Below are 17,687 nucleotides of genomic sequence, written 5' to 3' on the forward strand. Positions count from 1 at the left end.
AATCACCTCCCCGAAGTATGAGAACACAAGGCTTTGGGGGACATCTAGATTTAAACTACAACAACAGGGTTTAGGACCTCAATAGGATATTATAAAAGTGAACCATTCGGGCTCTAAAATATATTCCCATGGCTTAAATACTGGCTCTGATAGTTATTAGTTGTGTGACTGTTGTAGTCAGGGGTTGTACACGAGAACAATTCAGATCAGGACATGGAGTTTATAATATTTTTTATAATGGTCACCAGAAGTTAACACAGGAGAATGCAGGAAATCCATCCACAACACCAACAACACAGATTATTTAGTCAAGAGTCTAAACCCCATGGCAATGTCCCACATGAGTCCAGATAAAAACCCAGAGCTCAGAACAACGCCTCCACGAGTCCAACTGGAAGTCCAGGGCCCACAAGAAGGACTCACGCCAGTCTCTTTTACAGATTCGTGCCGGGGAGACCCAAGGGTCAGCGGTGAAAGCCAGAAAGTCCATGCCAGCAGGATGAAGGAGCTGTGCTAGTGGGATGACGGTTCTACACTGGAGCTGAGAAGTCACACTCACAACAAAGAGCGGGGCTGTCCTAAAAGGAACCACAGCTGTCCTCAGCGACCCGGAGACCCCGAGCTCCTCCGACGACAAGCACAATCGGGAACGTGCCAGGAAGCAGCGTGAGGAGTTCACCCTGGAGACCAGGCAGCACATGTCTTCCCCTCCGGAGCCAGGAAGCAATGCTCGATGTGAAGACCAAAGTTTCTCCAGGAGAACCAACAACTCAGACAGCAACTTGTAGAACTAACAATGCCTCCATAACGCCTCAATCCCTCTCTCACCTCTCTTCTTCTCCACCTATTTATCCTGGCAACCCTTCTCAGGTGGAGCATCTTCTCTCAATGCTTGCTGATGTAATCCAGCTGGCGTTAAGTTGACCACCAGTTATCAAACCATAACAATCCACCCCTGGTCAACTTAATAACCACACGCATTACCTTAACTATAGTCCTTAGTGGCAGATTTGTTACATTAATAAAACAATTACATATATTCACAATTTTTTAGACTTAATTCCTGCATCAAAAACAAAACATTTAAAGGGTGACCAAGGTTCAACATTAAAACACAGTACTTTGACAAATCAACTGGGTTACAAACAAATAAAACATTAAAATCACACTAAAAGAACAATTACAATCACAGTCCTTGCTTCCCATTAGCTTTAACATGGCATGGCAAGACTAAAATATAAGAATCTCCTGCAATTCAAATAAACTCTTGATTTTCCTATTATCCTATTCTAAACAACCATGTTCTCTGTTTCATCTTTACAACCCACAGTTCCAATGGAGCCTTCTTCTTGGCCAAGTGTTTTAAATTATTCTACTGGCCCTTTGCTCTAAATTTCAAAATACATCTGGTTGAAAGTTCTCATAGACTGCACTGAAATTCTTCTGCCACCCAGGTAATATCTCTAAATACAAACAAGAAGACCAACTTTCATCTAAAGCACAATATACTACCTGGACTCCAGCAGACAATGCAGTCTTTCTCAACAGAAGCCTCCCAAGCTTCATCTTAATTGGCAGCATTTCCATCAGTACTCCGATCTTCCAGGTTCCGACCAGAGTCTCCAAAATAATACAGCACACAGGGGCTGTCTCTTTGGCCAGTCTCTCAAATATTTTTAAATTAATTTCTAAGACTCTCAAGTCACATGACCAGGCAACATAACAGCAATGACCCCACTCCTCTGGTACCAATTTCTGTTGTTCTCAGAGGTTGTACACGAGAACAATTCAGATCAGGACATGGAGTTTATAATATTTTTATAATGGTCACCAGAAGTTAACACAGGAGAATGCAGGAAATCCATCCACAACACCAACAACATAGATTATTTAGTCAAGAGTCTAAACCCCATGGCAATGTCCCACATGAGTCCAGATAAAAACCCAGAGCTCAGAACAACGCCTCCACGAGTCCAACTGGAAGTCCAGAGCCCACAAGAAGGACTCATGCCAGTCTCTTTTATGGATCCGTGCTGGGAAGACCCAAGGGTCAGCAGTGGAAGCCAGAAAGTCCATGCCAGCAGGATGAAGGAGCTGTGCTAGTGGGATGAGGGTTCTACACTGGAGCTGAGAAGTCACACTCACAACAAAGAGCGGGGCTGTCCTAAAAGGAACCACAGCTGTCCTCAGTGACCTGGAGACCCCGAGCTCCGACGACGACAAGCACAATCGGGAACGTGCCAGGAAGCAGCGTGAGGAGTTCACCCTGGAGACCAGGCAGCACATGTCTTCCCCTCCGGAGCCAGGAAGCAATGCTCGATGTGAAGACCAAAGCTTCTCCAGGAGAACCAACAGCTCAGACAGCAACTTGTAGAACTAACAATGCCTCCATAACGCCTCAATCCCTCTCTCACCTCTCTTCTTCTCCACCTATTTATCCTGGCAACCCTTCTCAGGTGGAGCATCTTCTCTCAATGCTTGCTGATGTAATCCAGCTGGCGTTAAGTTGACCACCAGTTATCAAACCATAACAGTGACCTTCACACTGAACTATAACCAAAGTTAGTTTTTATGTTGTATTTTGAGACAAGAGTCTCACTAGGTTGCCCAGGTTGGGCTTCAACTTGCCATCCTCTTGCTTCAACCTACCAGACTGCTAAAATTAAAGACATGTACCACGGAGCCCAGCCAGCTATTTTAAACTATTTTTAACCTCCTCTGTGCCTGGGTTTCTTGCATATGAAGAAAACCTCCAGGATCTGTTTCATAAGGTGGTTATGAGGATTAACTGAAATATGTAGAGACTCTGGTATATTGTAAGTATTCAGTGAATCACTGGTATTATTATTAGTACTCACAGAAAAATTTTGGTTTTTCAATAATGAGCAAACTTTTAAATGAAAAGCAATCTGTCCAGTGAATGGATTCAGCTCTGGGCCACAAGACTAACACAACTTGAACCCAAAAAGGAAAATCTTCAGTGCTCACAGCTGAGGCAGCTATGCCATCGTGTTCCAATGTGAAGGACATCAGAGCTCAGAAGCCTTCATCTGGAAAGATACAAATAAAAATTTTAATATTGTTAAAGGATAAATTTAGATACATTAAAATTTTGAAGAATTTATTTGAGCCAATAGATCTATGAATTAGGCAACACCAGACAACACAGCCTCTGTTTCCCTGCAGTAGAGCAGCGAGAAACTTTTATAAGCATTTGCAGAAGCAAGATGAAACATGTGCGTTTTATTGGTTAAAATGAGAAGTCTCTAGTTAGATGTTAGTGATATTTCTGATTGGTTAACTTTAAGGTCAACTTTACAGTTCCCATTGGGATCCAGTTTGCTTACATAGGAACCTGAGATACCAGAGCTGGCTAAGGCTAATGGTCTCCCAATTCAATACATAACATATTGAATACATATACATAATGTGTAATTATATATATATATATATAATTTTAACCATAATGCTTCATCTTACATGTATTTATTAATTGGGTTCAATAGTGTATATATTGTTAGAGTAGCTTTGGGTTCAGAGTCCAGGTTTGTATCCTACTTTATCATTTACTGGATGACCCTGAACAAATAATCGCTTTATGCCTTTGGCTTTCTTATCTGTAAAATAGAGCTGCCAATAATGTGACAGTAATATTACTAATAAGGGTGTAGAAGCTTACTGTGAGGGTTATGCTTGGTGTTGTTGGTAGTATGAGGGTTATACTGGAGCCAGCTTGTACCAGCAGCAGACTCAACTGTCAAATTTTCACAAGTCATTTTTCAAACCTTTACATAGTTTTATGGTAGCTATGGTAGGAAATCATCAAACACTATAAATCTGGCCCTTTCCCACTATAGAGCTAGTTACTATAACAATACTGATTACAATGGACATATTTAAAAGATAACATCATATACAGACTTAGATAGGAACTAAAATTGTTTGATATTTTTAATTGTTTACCAGGCTCACAGTGGTGTCCCACGGTGATGAAGAATGAAACTATGGATGAAGGAGGTAGGGTACAAACAAATTTATTTAAAAACTAAAAAGGCAGGAAAATAAAGCTCCCACTACCCAGGAGAGGGTTCTAAGAATACCCACAAGGGCTCTTTACTAGTGGTTTATAAAGGATTTAGAAGAGAGCTTGGGGAATTGTATAAGCAATACATTTTCTACTCTATAGGAGACTACATGTCTTCTAGGGTCTAATCTATGTACTCTTCATACAGCACCTGTTCAGAGCTCATGGGCCCTTGAGCTGATGACCTCTGATCACACTCTGGGGAGGTCCCTGATAGCTAAAGGACACCTGACAGATGTTTTTATAAGATACCCAGGGTCATGACTCATACCAAAAAATGTCTCTATACTTATAATTTCTTCATATTTCTTTTTTCAGCCTACAGACTAATTTCTTTCTGTAACAATCTAGTAGCTGCTTTGATGTTAAAATGTTTCTAATATAGTTTTTCCCTTAGTCTCACAATAGATTACAGATAGTCAGTTTCCAAAGAGAATTGCCTGACCAACAGACCTCCAGGGGTCCTGAATAGCATCATATTCTTAATCCAAGCAGAAAACCAAATTCAAAGATAATATAAGAATGAAACTATTAAGATCAGAGCAGAAATTAATGATAGGAAGAGCTGATTCTTTGAAATAAATAAAATTGACAGTCTTTAGCAAATCATATCAACTCAATTAGAAACAACAACAAAAAATGAAATCATAATAAACACCATTTATATCCAGAAGATTATTCATAGCTACTTTGAAAACTGTACTCCAATAAATTGGAAAATCCAGAAGAAATGAATAGGTTCCTAGACACATGTATATTAATAAAATTGAATAAAGAAGATATAAAACCCTGAATCATCCAATAATAGGCAATGAAATTGAAGTAGTAATAAAAATCCTACCAACTAAAAAATGTCCAGGAGGGGCTGGGGATTTAGCTCCGTGGCATAAGCGCCTCCCTGGCAAGCGCGAGGTCGTCAGTTCGATTCCCAGTACCAAAAAAAATTTTTAAAATAAAAAAGTCCAAGAACCAATGGATTCACTACTGAATTCTACAAGAACTTTAGCAAAGAGCTAACATTAGTACTCTTCAAAATCTTTAATGAAATTGAAGGAAAAGGAGCACTGCCAAAATCATTCCTGGAAGGTAGCATTACCTTGATTCCAAAACCAGACAAGCACTCAAACAAAATAGAAAACTATAGGCCAATCTCTTTAGAACATAGATAGAAAAATCCTTGAGATGTTGGCAAATAAAACGCAGCAAATCATTAAAAAGATCATACATCATGACCAAGTAGGCTTCATCCCAGAGATGGAAGGGTGGTTCAACATATGAAAATAAGTAAATGTAATATACCACATAAACACAACCAAGGACAAAAATCACACAATCATCTCAATAGATGATCAAAAAAGTCTTTGGCAAAAATTCACCCTAATGGCCTCATTTTAAGAAACTCTTTATATCTCCAAGGATCCTCACATTCTGAGATACTGGGAGTTAGGACTTCCACATACGAATGTTTCAAGGTATACAACCAAGGCCCAATAGTTGCACGGCTTGTCATGCAAGCTGGTGGCAAATTAAAGCCTTAATGGGTGAAGTCTTTGAAGACTAAAGTACTAGATCTTTAAAGAATGGTGGAGACAGTTAGTTGGAATAAGTGACACTAATTCAGGAAGAGAACATTTATACTTTTTTTCTGAGTGGAGAATGAATTTTTGAATTACGATGTAGTCCAATTAAGAAAAACTATTTTAAAATGCAGTCTGGGACTGATAGAGGTGAAGGTTTAACCCCTGCTTTACTGTTTAATACTTTTAAGGATAAATTGTTTCAATTTTATATCAATTTTCTTTAACTATTAAAGAATGTATAGTTTGTTTATGTGATGTATTGCATTCATTTACAAAAACAAAGATAGCAGAGTGTGCTTGTAATTTCAGGAGGATCACAAAAGAGACCAGCCTGGGTAATTTTGTGAAACCTTATGTCAAAAAAGCAACCAAACAAAAAATACAGCTTGTAATGTGTGCCTTTTGTTTTTTCCCTTACAGAGTTTCTGTAAGTCAAAATAAATAACAAACGGGAAAGTGGTTTATAAAATGCCATCAAACTTCCTAATTTTATAGACTTGGATAAATTCTACGATGGAATTATAAAGGCATTGTTGCTCTTAGTGATAGGATTATTTCCAGAGGATGAAAAATATTTCCAAAAGATGAGGAGTATAAAACAAAAGAGGCCTTTATTCTGGGAACACGGGGAGAGAGGACTGGCCAGCTGGCCGCTGGAGTTTGCCTATCTCTCTCGCTGACGCGTGGCGTGGGGGAATATAAAGTAGCCTAAGCTTAGGGCAGTGCCCTAAGGCCATTAGAGATGCACAGGTATTTCATTGGCACATGTTTGGTGTCAGGGGCAGATTCCGAAGGGTGGGGGGATATAGGGTTACAGGTAAATCTCTGGGGGGGGGGGGGACAGGAGCTCCCTAATTCCGGCTGAGGCTTTTTCTGGCTACAGTGTCCAGTCTGGGTCAACAAGCCTTTCACTTAGGAGATGGGGGCTGATCAGGAGAGGCAGATGTGACTAGAAAGGTTGCATCTCCCTCCTTGCCTCCCTGCTTCCTATCTGAGGTGAGCAGTGATTCGTCCCTTTGCCGTGCCACTGGGTCCCCACTTTTCTCTTCCTTTAATTTGCAGGTGTCAAGTATTGTGTCTCAGCAACAAAAAAAGTAAGTCAGGCCATATCCCAATAGCATTCATTTTATGCATGTTTTTCTTTTATACTTAAAAAATAAATCTAAGATCTCTGATCATGCTAGTTATACATAGTAAAAAGGCTTCCAAGGGAAATATTGTAGTTTAGGTTTAAATAACCAATTAGAAACTCTTTGAATCTAGAGGTGCATAAATCAAGAGTTCTGCTCCCATAAGAGTTGTTGCTTAAAACGCCTTCCTTCTGGGAATACAAGTGACATTCACCTGACTGGTGGCCAATCAGTGAAACAATCTTCACCAAGGTTGGCTGGCATCTGATTGCAGCCTGCAGAGGACCCATCCAATGAAGCCATAATTTCCTATGAGGTGAGAGTAAGATGAGAGGCTAAAACAATTATTAAAGCAACATTTTAGACATAATAATAATCAAGCTTCTATCTGTAGCTAGGCAGCAAGAGTACAAAATTAAATCATGAAGGGTGTATATAGTTTATTTAGTTGGAGAAAAATAATAATCATGACAGTGAATCACAAGGTTTATGACTCACAGATAATTACTGTTTTCTTACTCTAGGAAGTAGAGTTACAAGTGGCACATCTGGGAATTAATAAAGATTTACTCTGAAGATTTCTTCTGGTCTCTTAAATTCTGCTTCATTGCCAAGGAGAGCGACCATCATCAGCTGAAGGTTTAGGGATTTTTCCAACTGCTGCAGCAGCTGGTTTGCAGTTACTATTGACGGGCCTAGGAGAACACCAGGTTTACAGATTTCAGTCAGGCTTGCTGTGAGTCATCTTTGGAAAAGCATTCATTAAGATGCTGCAAGTCCAAAAACCAAAAGAGAAGAAAACTCTTCCTGCAACTTACCTTGGAATCCCCAGAATCAGACCTTTTGAATAGATTTCTGATTTCGGCACAGAAGAGGGTCCTCTATACCTCACATGTATTATTTAGACTTGTCAAGTGTAGCTGTGTAAATTCTTGCTCTGATGGCAGCAGCCTCACGTTAGACAGCTCTGTATAGGAAGCAGGGGAACTTGCAGCAGCTCCCAGCTCTACCACTGATAAACTGTGTGGTCAGTGGCTGCGTTTAAAGATCTTATCAAAGTCTCTGTAGTATTCCTTAAACCTTATGCAGGAGAAAAGGGTTTGTAAATCAGGCAAGGCCTCAAATGGGCTTTCAGGCTAATCCTGACTAGAAAGGAGTTACAGTTTCCCTGGAGAAAGCAATTAACAAGACAAGAGAGGAGGCAGGAAGCCAGGTGTTGGAAACCAAGGTCGCTGCCCTTCACCCACCTCCAATAAAATGCAAGGTAGACAAAGGCCATCCACTTAGAAGAAAGCTCTTATTTAGTATATAAAACAAGGTTGTTAACTAAAGTATGTATGTAAGTTTCTTTCTAACAAACCTATAAATTCAAAAGATACCATGCTGACAGGCTCTTTTAAGAATTTGCATTTAGATGATGACCCAGGGAGTTAGGGGTCTTGGGGCTTGGAATCCATCTGTGATAGCCCAAGGAACTAAATAGATCAGGACAAACTCCAGATAGGGGAGGTCCCCAACCCCCAATAAAAAAGCTGAGAACAAAGGGCCCTGGGGTCCTTCACCTTTCCGGAGTCCCCTACCCTGATTTACCAGGGTAGTTGTCTGTTTGCTCCTTCCCTTCTTTTCCAATAAAGTACCCAATAAAATGCCTTTCTTAAACTTTGTATTTTTAATGCTGATACAGAGTTTATGAATCCCGGTGGCATACACAGATATGTTACTTGAAACATAGGCAGTCAGACTGTATGCCACGAGTATCTCACTGTGGCTGGAAGTGCATCCATTTAAGTCCAGGCCTCAAGATAAAGATAGTCCTACATGCCTCCCCAGGGATAAGTAATAATAATTGGTATCACCAGTTGGTATATCACCAACTGGTATAGTTGGTATCACCTGGTCCAATAAAGTCTCAATAGACATCAGCCACCCAGGTGGATGACCAGGACCTCCTGACTCATCTCTTCCAAAAAGGTCCTTGTTCTTGCCATGTATACTTGCTACATGACTGACTTCCCCATTGGATCAATATTACCAAAGCAGCTGTACTTGTAATCTTATTGGCTGATCGTGGTTTTGTCCCACTTGTAATTTTATAGCCACCTTGTGATTTTGTTTTATAAAACTTCCTTTAAGAAGTAGGCTCAATGGTCACCCACTTTTGGGTCCCTCTTGTCTCTCTCTCAGGAACCATCTCTCCCTCAATCAGATTTTCCATCCTTAACCTCTGTTCCTTAGAATTTATTCTTCAGTTTCTGGGAACATGAACTTGGCACATCAGACATCTAGCAGGTTGGGAGTTACATTTCCCCTATGTCATCCGGAGGTCCTGGATCACTGGTGAGCTGCCTGCAGTGGAGTGGTGAGCCTTCTCCCCTGCACGTGATATTTACTTCTTGAGAGGGAGGAAAATGACAATCAGTTGCAAAACATAACCTCTCTGGGAATCAGAATCCAGACACCTGGAAAATAACTTGAAGAAAATAGATCGCTATGAATCAGGAGGGAAATAACGGAAAAATTAGATACTACAGGGAGACTGGAGAAATGGAGCACAACAGACAGAGAAGAATGAAGCAACCTGGAAAGCTCACCCAGACTCTGCAGACACAAGGTCAACCCCTAGGGCTGGCTGCTACAGGGAGAAATGTACCTGGGGTGGGAGCGCTAGCCCCAAGAAAAGCCCAGGGGTATTTTCTTTTTCTTTTCTTTTTTTTTTTTTTTTTGGTCTTTTTCCTTTTTATCGGTACCAGGGATCGAACTCACGACTGCCTGCTTTACAAGGCAGGCACTTATGCCGCTGAGCTAAATCCCCAGCCCCGGCAGCCTGAGGTTTCACTCCAAAAGTGATTCCTTCCACATGGCACGCTAGAGTTGGAGAAGGAAGCCTGCTTCCTTATAATAATAGCTCAATATGAATGGACTAAACTCATTATGACATTAATTGTTAGATGTTCTGTAGGATAGGTTCATTTTTGTGATTGACTTCTCCTAATTTGGTTAGTGAGATACTCGTGGCATAGGCCGATGTAGAAATCAGTTTGAGGGTTATCTTACTTCTCGTGAGTATTGGCAATTTCTTTAGTGCCCAACAGACTTCTGTCTAAGGAAAGTGTTATTCACTACTTGGATTTTGTCTGAAGTCCAGTTTATAAGCTTCTGACAATTATCAGATTTCCATATTTTCACACAATACCAAGATAACTTATAAATTAAGACTTCATACATTTAACAAACTAAACCACTATATAAATATTACTGGTAGCTCTTTAATCATTCAACTGAAAGCACGAGTGTAATATATTAAGATTTCTTAAATCTTTTAAACACTAGAAAATAGGAAAATGAAAGCAATATTACGAGATTTCAAAGCTTACTGGTACACTACATTATAGAAATATTTGGTATGATTAGATTCTAATTGTCTTTATTTGTACTCCCATTCTTTTTCAGGTTTACCTCTCAAGCTTCCTAAGACAGGGAGAAGGGTTATGAGAAATCATGACTCAGGGTTGAGATACGACTGTTCCTTCCAAGATGATATATGTGAATCCCCAGCCAGTTCGATGAATTGGTATTTTATTTTGTTTTGGCATCGGGGATCAAACTCATGACCTCGTGTTTGCCAGGCAGTCACTTATGCCACTGAGCTAAACCCCTGGCCCCGATGAATTGTTTTAAATAGTTAGACATTATATATTGTTTCAGAAGCTACAAAACACTTATGTTATTAGCTTTAACCCATGTTTTGAATTTTTGCAAAATAGCTTTCATTCAAAATGGGTTGCCACCATAGGCCAAATGATGAAAAGCAAATTTTCTGCTCTGTTTTGAATATTTTTTCTTTTAAAGCATAGTTTCTTTTTGGGGGTAACTGTTGTTTTGAATTTCTTGTTTTCTATAATGTAGGATGAGTCTATTTTGTGGTTGCTTGAGTCATCAGTTCTTCTTAGTTAAATCTTAAGACTTTGGACAAATTTTCTTTATCTTTCCTCAATACACGTCAAGACCCTTAAGATTTTGTCACTAATATTTGACGTAATTATACTATAAATTATAAATATCTTATATTTGAACATTTGTATAAGTAAATAGTAGTCATATAATTCCAAAGATTATTTCTTTAGGAATTCTTAAATTCAAATAGCCAAATAGATTGGAATAGATAAGATAATGCATTTTCTTTCAAGCTCTTTAGATTTTTTAGGCTTCTGATTCTTCAGAAATTTGTAACTGTTTTACCATCTACTTATTTGGGTCACGATTAAAATAGCTTGAACTAACAGTTGTAAGAACCTATGTCCACCACTATCTATGTGACTATATTTGACTTAAGGAATATCTTTGATATAAAACATCCTTGACATAGAACATACTGACAGAAAACCAACAAATCCTGCCACAAATGAGTGGTCCAGAGTTATTACATTTCTTGGTCCTGTAAATTCCTTGTGACTGTGCTACCGAAGCTCATAGGGTCAATGTGTCTATCTCAAAAGAAAACCCTATCATTTCTCCCAGGGTATCTCCAGACCACTCCCCCAGGAAACCCAAGGCAGGTAACAGCAAAAACTGAAATATCTTTCAAAGCAGGAAAAATGTAAGAAAAGCTGGAGAAAGATCCTCAATAGATAGTTGTTCCATGAATGAACCAAGTCACTGACTATGATGCCAGGAAGTCAGCAGCACCGTTTTCTCACTAATTCTATGAAAGCCTTGGCAGAGACGGAAAGGGGTTGGTAGAGGTGAGAGTCTTGGCAGAGGGAGCCTCCTGGATCAGGAGAGGTGAAAAACGTTCCCGGAACTCCAGCAGGTCTGCAGAGAGGGGCGCACGTGGGTCCTTCCTGGAACTGCTGACTTCATATTCATCTCGAGCCAGCTGAGACTTTCATTCCAGTCATGCTTCTGCCCTTTCGAGCTGCTGGAAGTTTAAAGTTAGTATCATGCATTAAACAAAATCCCTGAGTTGTGGCTCTCCTTATGTCATCAGCGCTTGTATTTTTAACGATGAGTCACCAGAGTCCTCCAGATAGCACCCCTTCTCTCCTCCATTCCATGCCAAGGAAGTTTGCCTCTGGTTTTAAGTTTCCTCTACATAGTCCTAACATTGAATTTTCATAACTATTAAGGATTTATAATTTCATACCATGAGCCAAGGAGATCGCAGAGATCACCCTATACTTTGCTTTGGTTCCAAAAGTGATAAAAGAATTAAGATGTGTTATATGCACACATCAAATCCTCAGAGTGGATGTAACCATTGTGTGCTGCACACATGTACTAATTAAGATTTTTAAAAATCAAAGAACCCAAAGTGATAAAAGGCATCATTTTTATCATATATATATAGGCATTCTTACTTCCATAGGTAGAAACAAAGAATTCAGGAATTTTATTATTGTACAAATATGTCATGTTTCTCCTACTCTTTACTGTCTCATTCTGTTTTATGCTGCTATAACAGAATACCATGGCCTAGTTAATTCATAAACAATAGAGGTTTATTTGGCACATGTTTCCAGAATTTGGAAAGTCTAGGTTTTGTTTCTGGTTTTTTTTTTTTTTTTTTTTTTGTCTTTTTCCTTTTTATCGGTACCAGGGATCGAACTCATGACCACCTGCTTGCAAGGCAGGTGCTTATGCTGCTGAGCTAAATCCCCAGCCCCCATAAAGTCTAGGTTTTAAGGCTCTGTTTTGTGATAGCCTTCTTGCTGTGTCTGTCATGGTGGGAAGCAGAGAGAGAGAGACAGAGAGACAGAGACAGAGGCAGACTGTGCGTCCATACCTCTGGGAGAGAAAGGGTGGGCTTGCTTGTATAACAAACCCATTTATTTCTCGGCAATGGTGTGCTAACGTTCATTCATCCATTACTCCATGCATGAGTCCTAATGGCCTCTAATATTGTTGCAGTGGGGATTAAATCTCCATCACGTGAACTTTGGGAGGACATATTCAAGCTCCTAGCCATCATAGACGCTGAAGCCCATCTTCCAGGAGTGTCCGAGGATATTTACAAGACACATTTTTTTGAGTCCTTGAATTGTTACTACACTTTGATATTTGATTAATTACTTGACTGGGTCTAGATCTAAGGAAAAATAGTTTTTTCCTTAGAATTTGAAGAGCAGCCCCAGAGCAAGAGCAGCTGGCCAGATGGTAAATGGGTCTGGACTGAAGCAGAGAGACTGTGTTTGTGCATCTGGGAAAATCAGTGCTCAGGCGTTTTACAGCTCTGTGAGAGCAGAAAAACAAGGTGCTCAAAGAACTGAATCCATTTTTAGAAGAATCAATTATTAGCTCCAGAGAAAATGAAAAGCTATATGAGAAAGAAAACAAAATCAAGCTAAAGCACTTGACTTAGCAGTGAATAATAAACACTTAGATGGTCAGAATAGGGTAAATATTGATTATAACTTTAACTGAAAATTAGATACTAAATTGGGAGAATGAATTAAAGGGAAAGTGGAGAGGTAAGAGGGCTCAAGAACAGAAATCAGTGGACCCTGTGTTAGAGCGGCAGAGCATGCTGCATTGAAAGGCCAGCAGCTGTGTGATTTATCATAAACACACACTTTGCAGAGTGAGCGTCCACTGGAAAAAACGTCTGGGACCACTGGTGGAAACTGGGATCAAGGAGCAAACTAAGTATGTGGTCACTCAAACCGTAGGCAATTGTAGGCATATTATTCTAAATGGTGAGGTAGCAGGGCATTTAGCTCAGCGGCGTAAGAGCCTGCCTAGCAAGTGCAAGGTTGTGAGTTCAATCACCGGTACCTAAATAAGTAAATGGCAAGGTAGATACCAGATGAAGGCTAATCATGGTCAAACTGGTTGGGTTTTCTGGGGATGGGCAGAGAGAGAAGAATTAGGACAGGAGACTCTTGATATTTTTAATATGTCTTTTAATACTATTTTATTTAAATCCATGTCTGTACATAATATTAACATGAATTTAAAAATTAACTTTCAGAGCAGATTCGATTACTTTTACCTCATGCTTTTTGACATACCCCAAAATGTTCCTCTCATGGCAAGAGGTTATATGTGAAGTACTCCTCTAACTTATTTTCTTATTTTATTCATTTGCTGATTTCTCTTTGAAGAAAAGTACATCTTCAGAGTGTATTGTAGATCTGTTGCCTCTGACATACAGCCTTGGGACAACTCAGCTGGCTATTTAATATTTGTTCATTTGAGGAAAAATATCAAGATTCAGTAGCATTTTCCAATGCTGAGGAAACTAGAGGTGTGTGTGTGCGTGTGCGTGTGTGCGCGCGCGCGCGCGCGTGTGTGTGCGTGTGCGTGTGTGCGCTGGAGACTGATTGCCTTGTGCATTCTAGCCACGCACTCTACCACACTCAGCTACACTCCCAGTCCAAGATGATGCTTCTAAGTACAGGTTTAATGGTTAGTCAGATTTACCACGAATTAGATATGCCTAAAAGGGATCCCTCCAGCAATGTGGGGCAGGAAGACTTCTTCACAAAATTTAATTCTAGCATGTAAAATTTTGACCTTCTTACAGAGATTCCTTCAAGACAATGGTATCGGGGCTGGGGATTTAGCTCAGCAGAATAAGCGCCTGCCTTGCAAGCAGGCAGTCGTGAGTTCGATCCCTGGTACCGATAAAAAGGAAAAAGAAGAAAAAATAAAAGACAATGGTGTCTGGAATGGTGACAATTAAAATGAAATCATAGCCTAGGGCTGAGGATGTAGCTCAGTGGCAGGGCGCTTGCCTAGCATGCGCACGGGCCCTGTGTTGAATCCCTAGTACCAATTACAAAAAAACAAAACAAAACAATGAAAGAAAGAAAAAAAAAAAAGAAAAAAAGAAAGAAATCACAGCCTGAAATGTGCACCTTTATAGATGAGAGTGGCTAGTTGGTTGGCTGGTCTTTCTTGCTGAGTTCTTTGGTTTGTAACTTCCCCAAATTTTATGCCCAAAGGATATTTTATTTCTGGTAATATGAACAAGATGAAATATTGGAGAAAGGGAGGACTGGAAGCATTTTCTTCTGGGAAACATTTTTTACAGCCTAATACACTTTATTTACTAGAAGGCCTTGGGACTGTGACAACCACCAGAGGGCGGAAACCTGTGCAGAGTATTTGCAGTAGAAATAGAACTGTGAAATTACAGTTTCTTTCTTCTCAACATGTTTGCTCTCTGAGTTGCAATTATTATGGAAAAGATGAGGAGGACAAGAATGGAGGCAAGAAGAAACATGAAGAAAAACAAAGAAAAAATCCAGACACAATTATTACTCAGTGCACCTAACCAGAGTTTATTATCTTTTATAATTATATTTTTATTTTCTGTCGAGTTTTCAATACCTTTGTATAAAGTGGCCAGTCTGAACATTATAGGTCTGATAAAATAGATCATGAAAAGTATCACATTTACAAGTAAAACAGTTATATTATGTAAATGAATCCTCAGATGCCCAGTCTCCTGCAATAACAAATTAGGAGACTCAACAGTACCCACAGAATGGACCAATTTATGATCTCCTAGAAATTTTGAGCTGGGTGTAGTTTCTTTATGTTTCTCTGTGATCTAAGGTTTAGCAGAAGATCCTTAGAAAATAGCAATTGGAAGAGGAGCTTCTGGGACCTAGGAGAGGCAGGAGTGGAAGAAAGAACACTACACATAATGCAACTGGCTTGACACTGTGCCATATCCATGACTTGGGGTCAGCCTGGAGATATCGCCATCTCTATCTCTATCTCTATCCTAACATAATATTTCAAATGGCCTCAGCTGTACTTAGCTGTACTTAGCAGGAAAAGGAAAGAGTCCAGGAAGTGTGGGGGCACTGGAGGACATGGCCTGTGGCATGAGCCGTGCAGAACTGTGCTGTTCACCAGTGCTCAGAGCTGGGAGAGGAGTGGAAGAGTTCCTTGCCTCTCAGGAGCAGGAGCAGGACTCCTGAGGGGCTTAACCTGGACAGTTTAGGGTGACAGCACCTCGAGGTCTAACACTGTGGTGGAATACACTGGAGGTCCAGTGGCAGGTTGGGAATATTCAGTTTCTATTTACTGAAAAGGAAAAGAGAGACACATCTTTTGAGCCACAGTGATCACCTGTCAGTTCTGCTTTTAGAGAGAACTGATAGCAGGGAGCAGGGCAGATTCTGAGAGAGAAGACAAGAACTTTGCAGATATTTACAAGGTCAATAAACTTCCCTGGGGACAAGTCAGTCATCACAGGTGCCTTGGGATCGATATCACGGTGACTTTAATCAAGCCAGGATTAAGGGGTTGACTGTGAATGCCGTCTTCCCTCCAGACTTGGTCCTTCACCTGTGCTCTCTAGTTCAGCAAGTGACATTGTCTTTACTCAGCTGCCAAACCTGTTACTTATCTTTAACATCTCCTCTCCTTCCTCCCACACCCAATCATTCAGCAGTTGTAAAGATTCTCAGGCCTCCTAAATATCTTGCAAATTTATTTACTTACTCCCCTTCCCTGCTGTACTAACATCCTCTTACCTGAGCCTCTCCACAGCCTGCAGACTGGCCTCTTCCAAATGGCCCTTGAAAATGCCCTCAGTCTACAGACCACACCCGAAGCACTGGGCACTTTTGGAAAAGGAAACTTAACTTTCCTCCTGGGTTGGAATCTGGAAGCTGATCTTCAAGGCTCTACATGGTCTGATGGCTGTAGCCTTCATCAGCTGGGTATAAACAGTCCCTGAATGAATTGAGTGATCAATCAGTGAATGAACAGATTGAGACAAAGCCTCACTCTGAGCGAGTCACTTTATTATTGCTAAGATCCAGAATGTCCCCCCAAAGTCTCATGGGTTCGTAGGTGAGGCATTTAGGAGATGACTGGATCTATAACGGTCAGTGGATTAATCCAGGGGTGACTCTAGCTGAATGTGTGGTTGGGAGGTGAAGCCTGTTCAGCAAAGTGTTCACTGAAAGCATTACCTAGAAAGGTCCATCTCCCTTCCCAATCCTCTTTCTCTGCATCCTGCCCATCATGACCTGAGCGGCTGTCCTCCACTGTGCCCCTCTGCCACACCATTTCTGCCTTGCAGCCAGCTGACCATAGATTGAAACCTCTAAAAACAATGAGCCCAAATAATCCTCTCTTCCCTCAAGTTGTGGATGTTGGGTATTTTGTGCTAGCAACAAGAATATGACAAAGACACTCTTAAATATTTTAAATTTTCTAAGCCTCAGCTTCCTCATTTATTAAATGAGCAATATATTTTCCTCAGTGGGTGTTGCTGAGCTAATACGATGCCACATTGATAAAGTGTGCTTAACATTGCATGATACGTTTGCTCATTGTCAATGAGCCAAATTAGCACTTAGCACAGCACCTGATAAATGTGCCCAGTGCATACTGCTTCATAAAAAATCAGCACTTTGGAGTTCTAATTATCTTAGTGACTTTTTATTTCTATAAATTTTCATAGCACTTCATTTGATGCTGAGCAGACAGCTGTACCTAAGTATTTTCAGGTCGTATTGCTGCTCAAAAACAAAAACTCAACATTGTTCCCAATGCCTGTGAAATCAGGTTCATGTTCTTTAGCGTGATGTTCACAGTTCCTATAACTGTTCACAGTTCATAAGTAAAAATATATCTGATGCTCCTGAGAAATTAATCTCAAACAAAATTTAAAGGATTCCTATACAATTTCAAGATCTATGTTAGGTGTTTAAATTTAACTATTAACTTTCATGATGTAGTTCCAGTTATCAAGTGTGACTGCGTTTAAAGAGAGTCCAAGAAGGTCAAAATATGATGAAAGAATCTGTGCTTAATGCAGGTCTCTCAAAGGATGATTAACAGGAGTCATGGCCTGTGGCAGTCCTGGGGTACAGCACTCAGATCTGCTCTTGAGAGCACCTGCTGGAGGAAACACTGTTCACCAATGGC

General features: G+C 40.2%; 1 long non-coding RNA gene across 1 annotated transcript; it reads right to left on the reverse strand.

The window, feature by feature from the left end:
• Positions 1-216: 216 nt before the first annotated feature.
• Positions 217-7,956, reverse strand: LOC134478306 (uncharacterized). The gene is made up of 4 exons (XR_010050866.1): positions 7,613-7,956; positions 7,314-7,489; positions 7,009-7,103; positions 217-3,050 (listed from the first exon to the last, which is right to left on the reverse strand). It is a non-coding gene; the product is annotated as an uncharacterized LOC134478306 (long non-coding RNA).
• Positions 7,957-17,687: the final 9,731 nt, after the last annotated feature.

This window comes from Cavia porcellus, unplaced genomic scaffold (assembly GCF_034190915.1).
Source record: "Cavia porcellus strain 051 isolate PalLab524CR breed Dunkin Hartley unplaced genomic scaffold, mCavPor4.1 scaffold_12, whole genome shotgun sequence".
Lineage (NCBI taxonomy): Eukaryota > Metazoa > Chordata > Mammalia > Rodentia > Caviidae > Cavia > Cavia porcellus.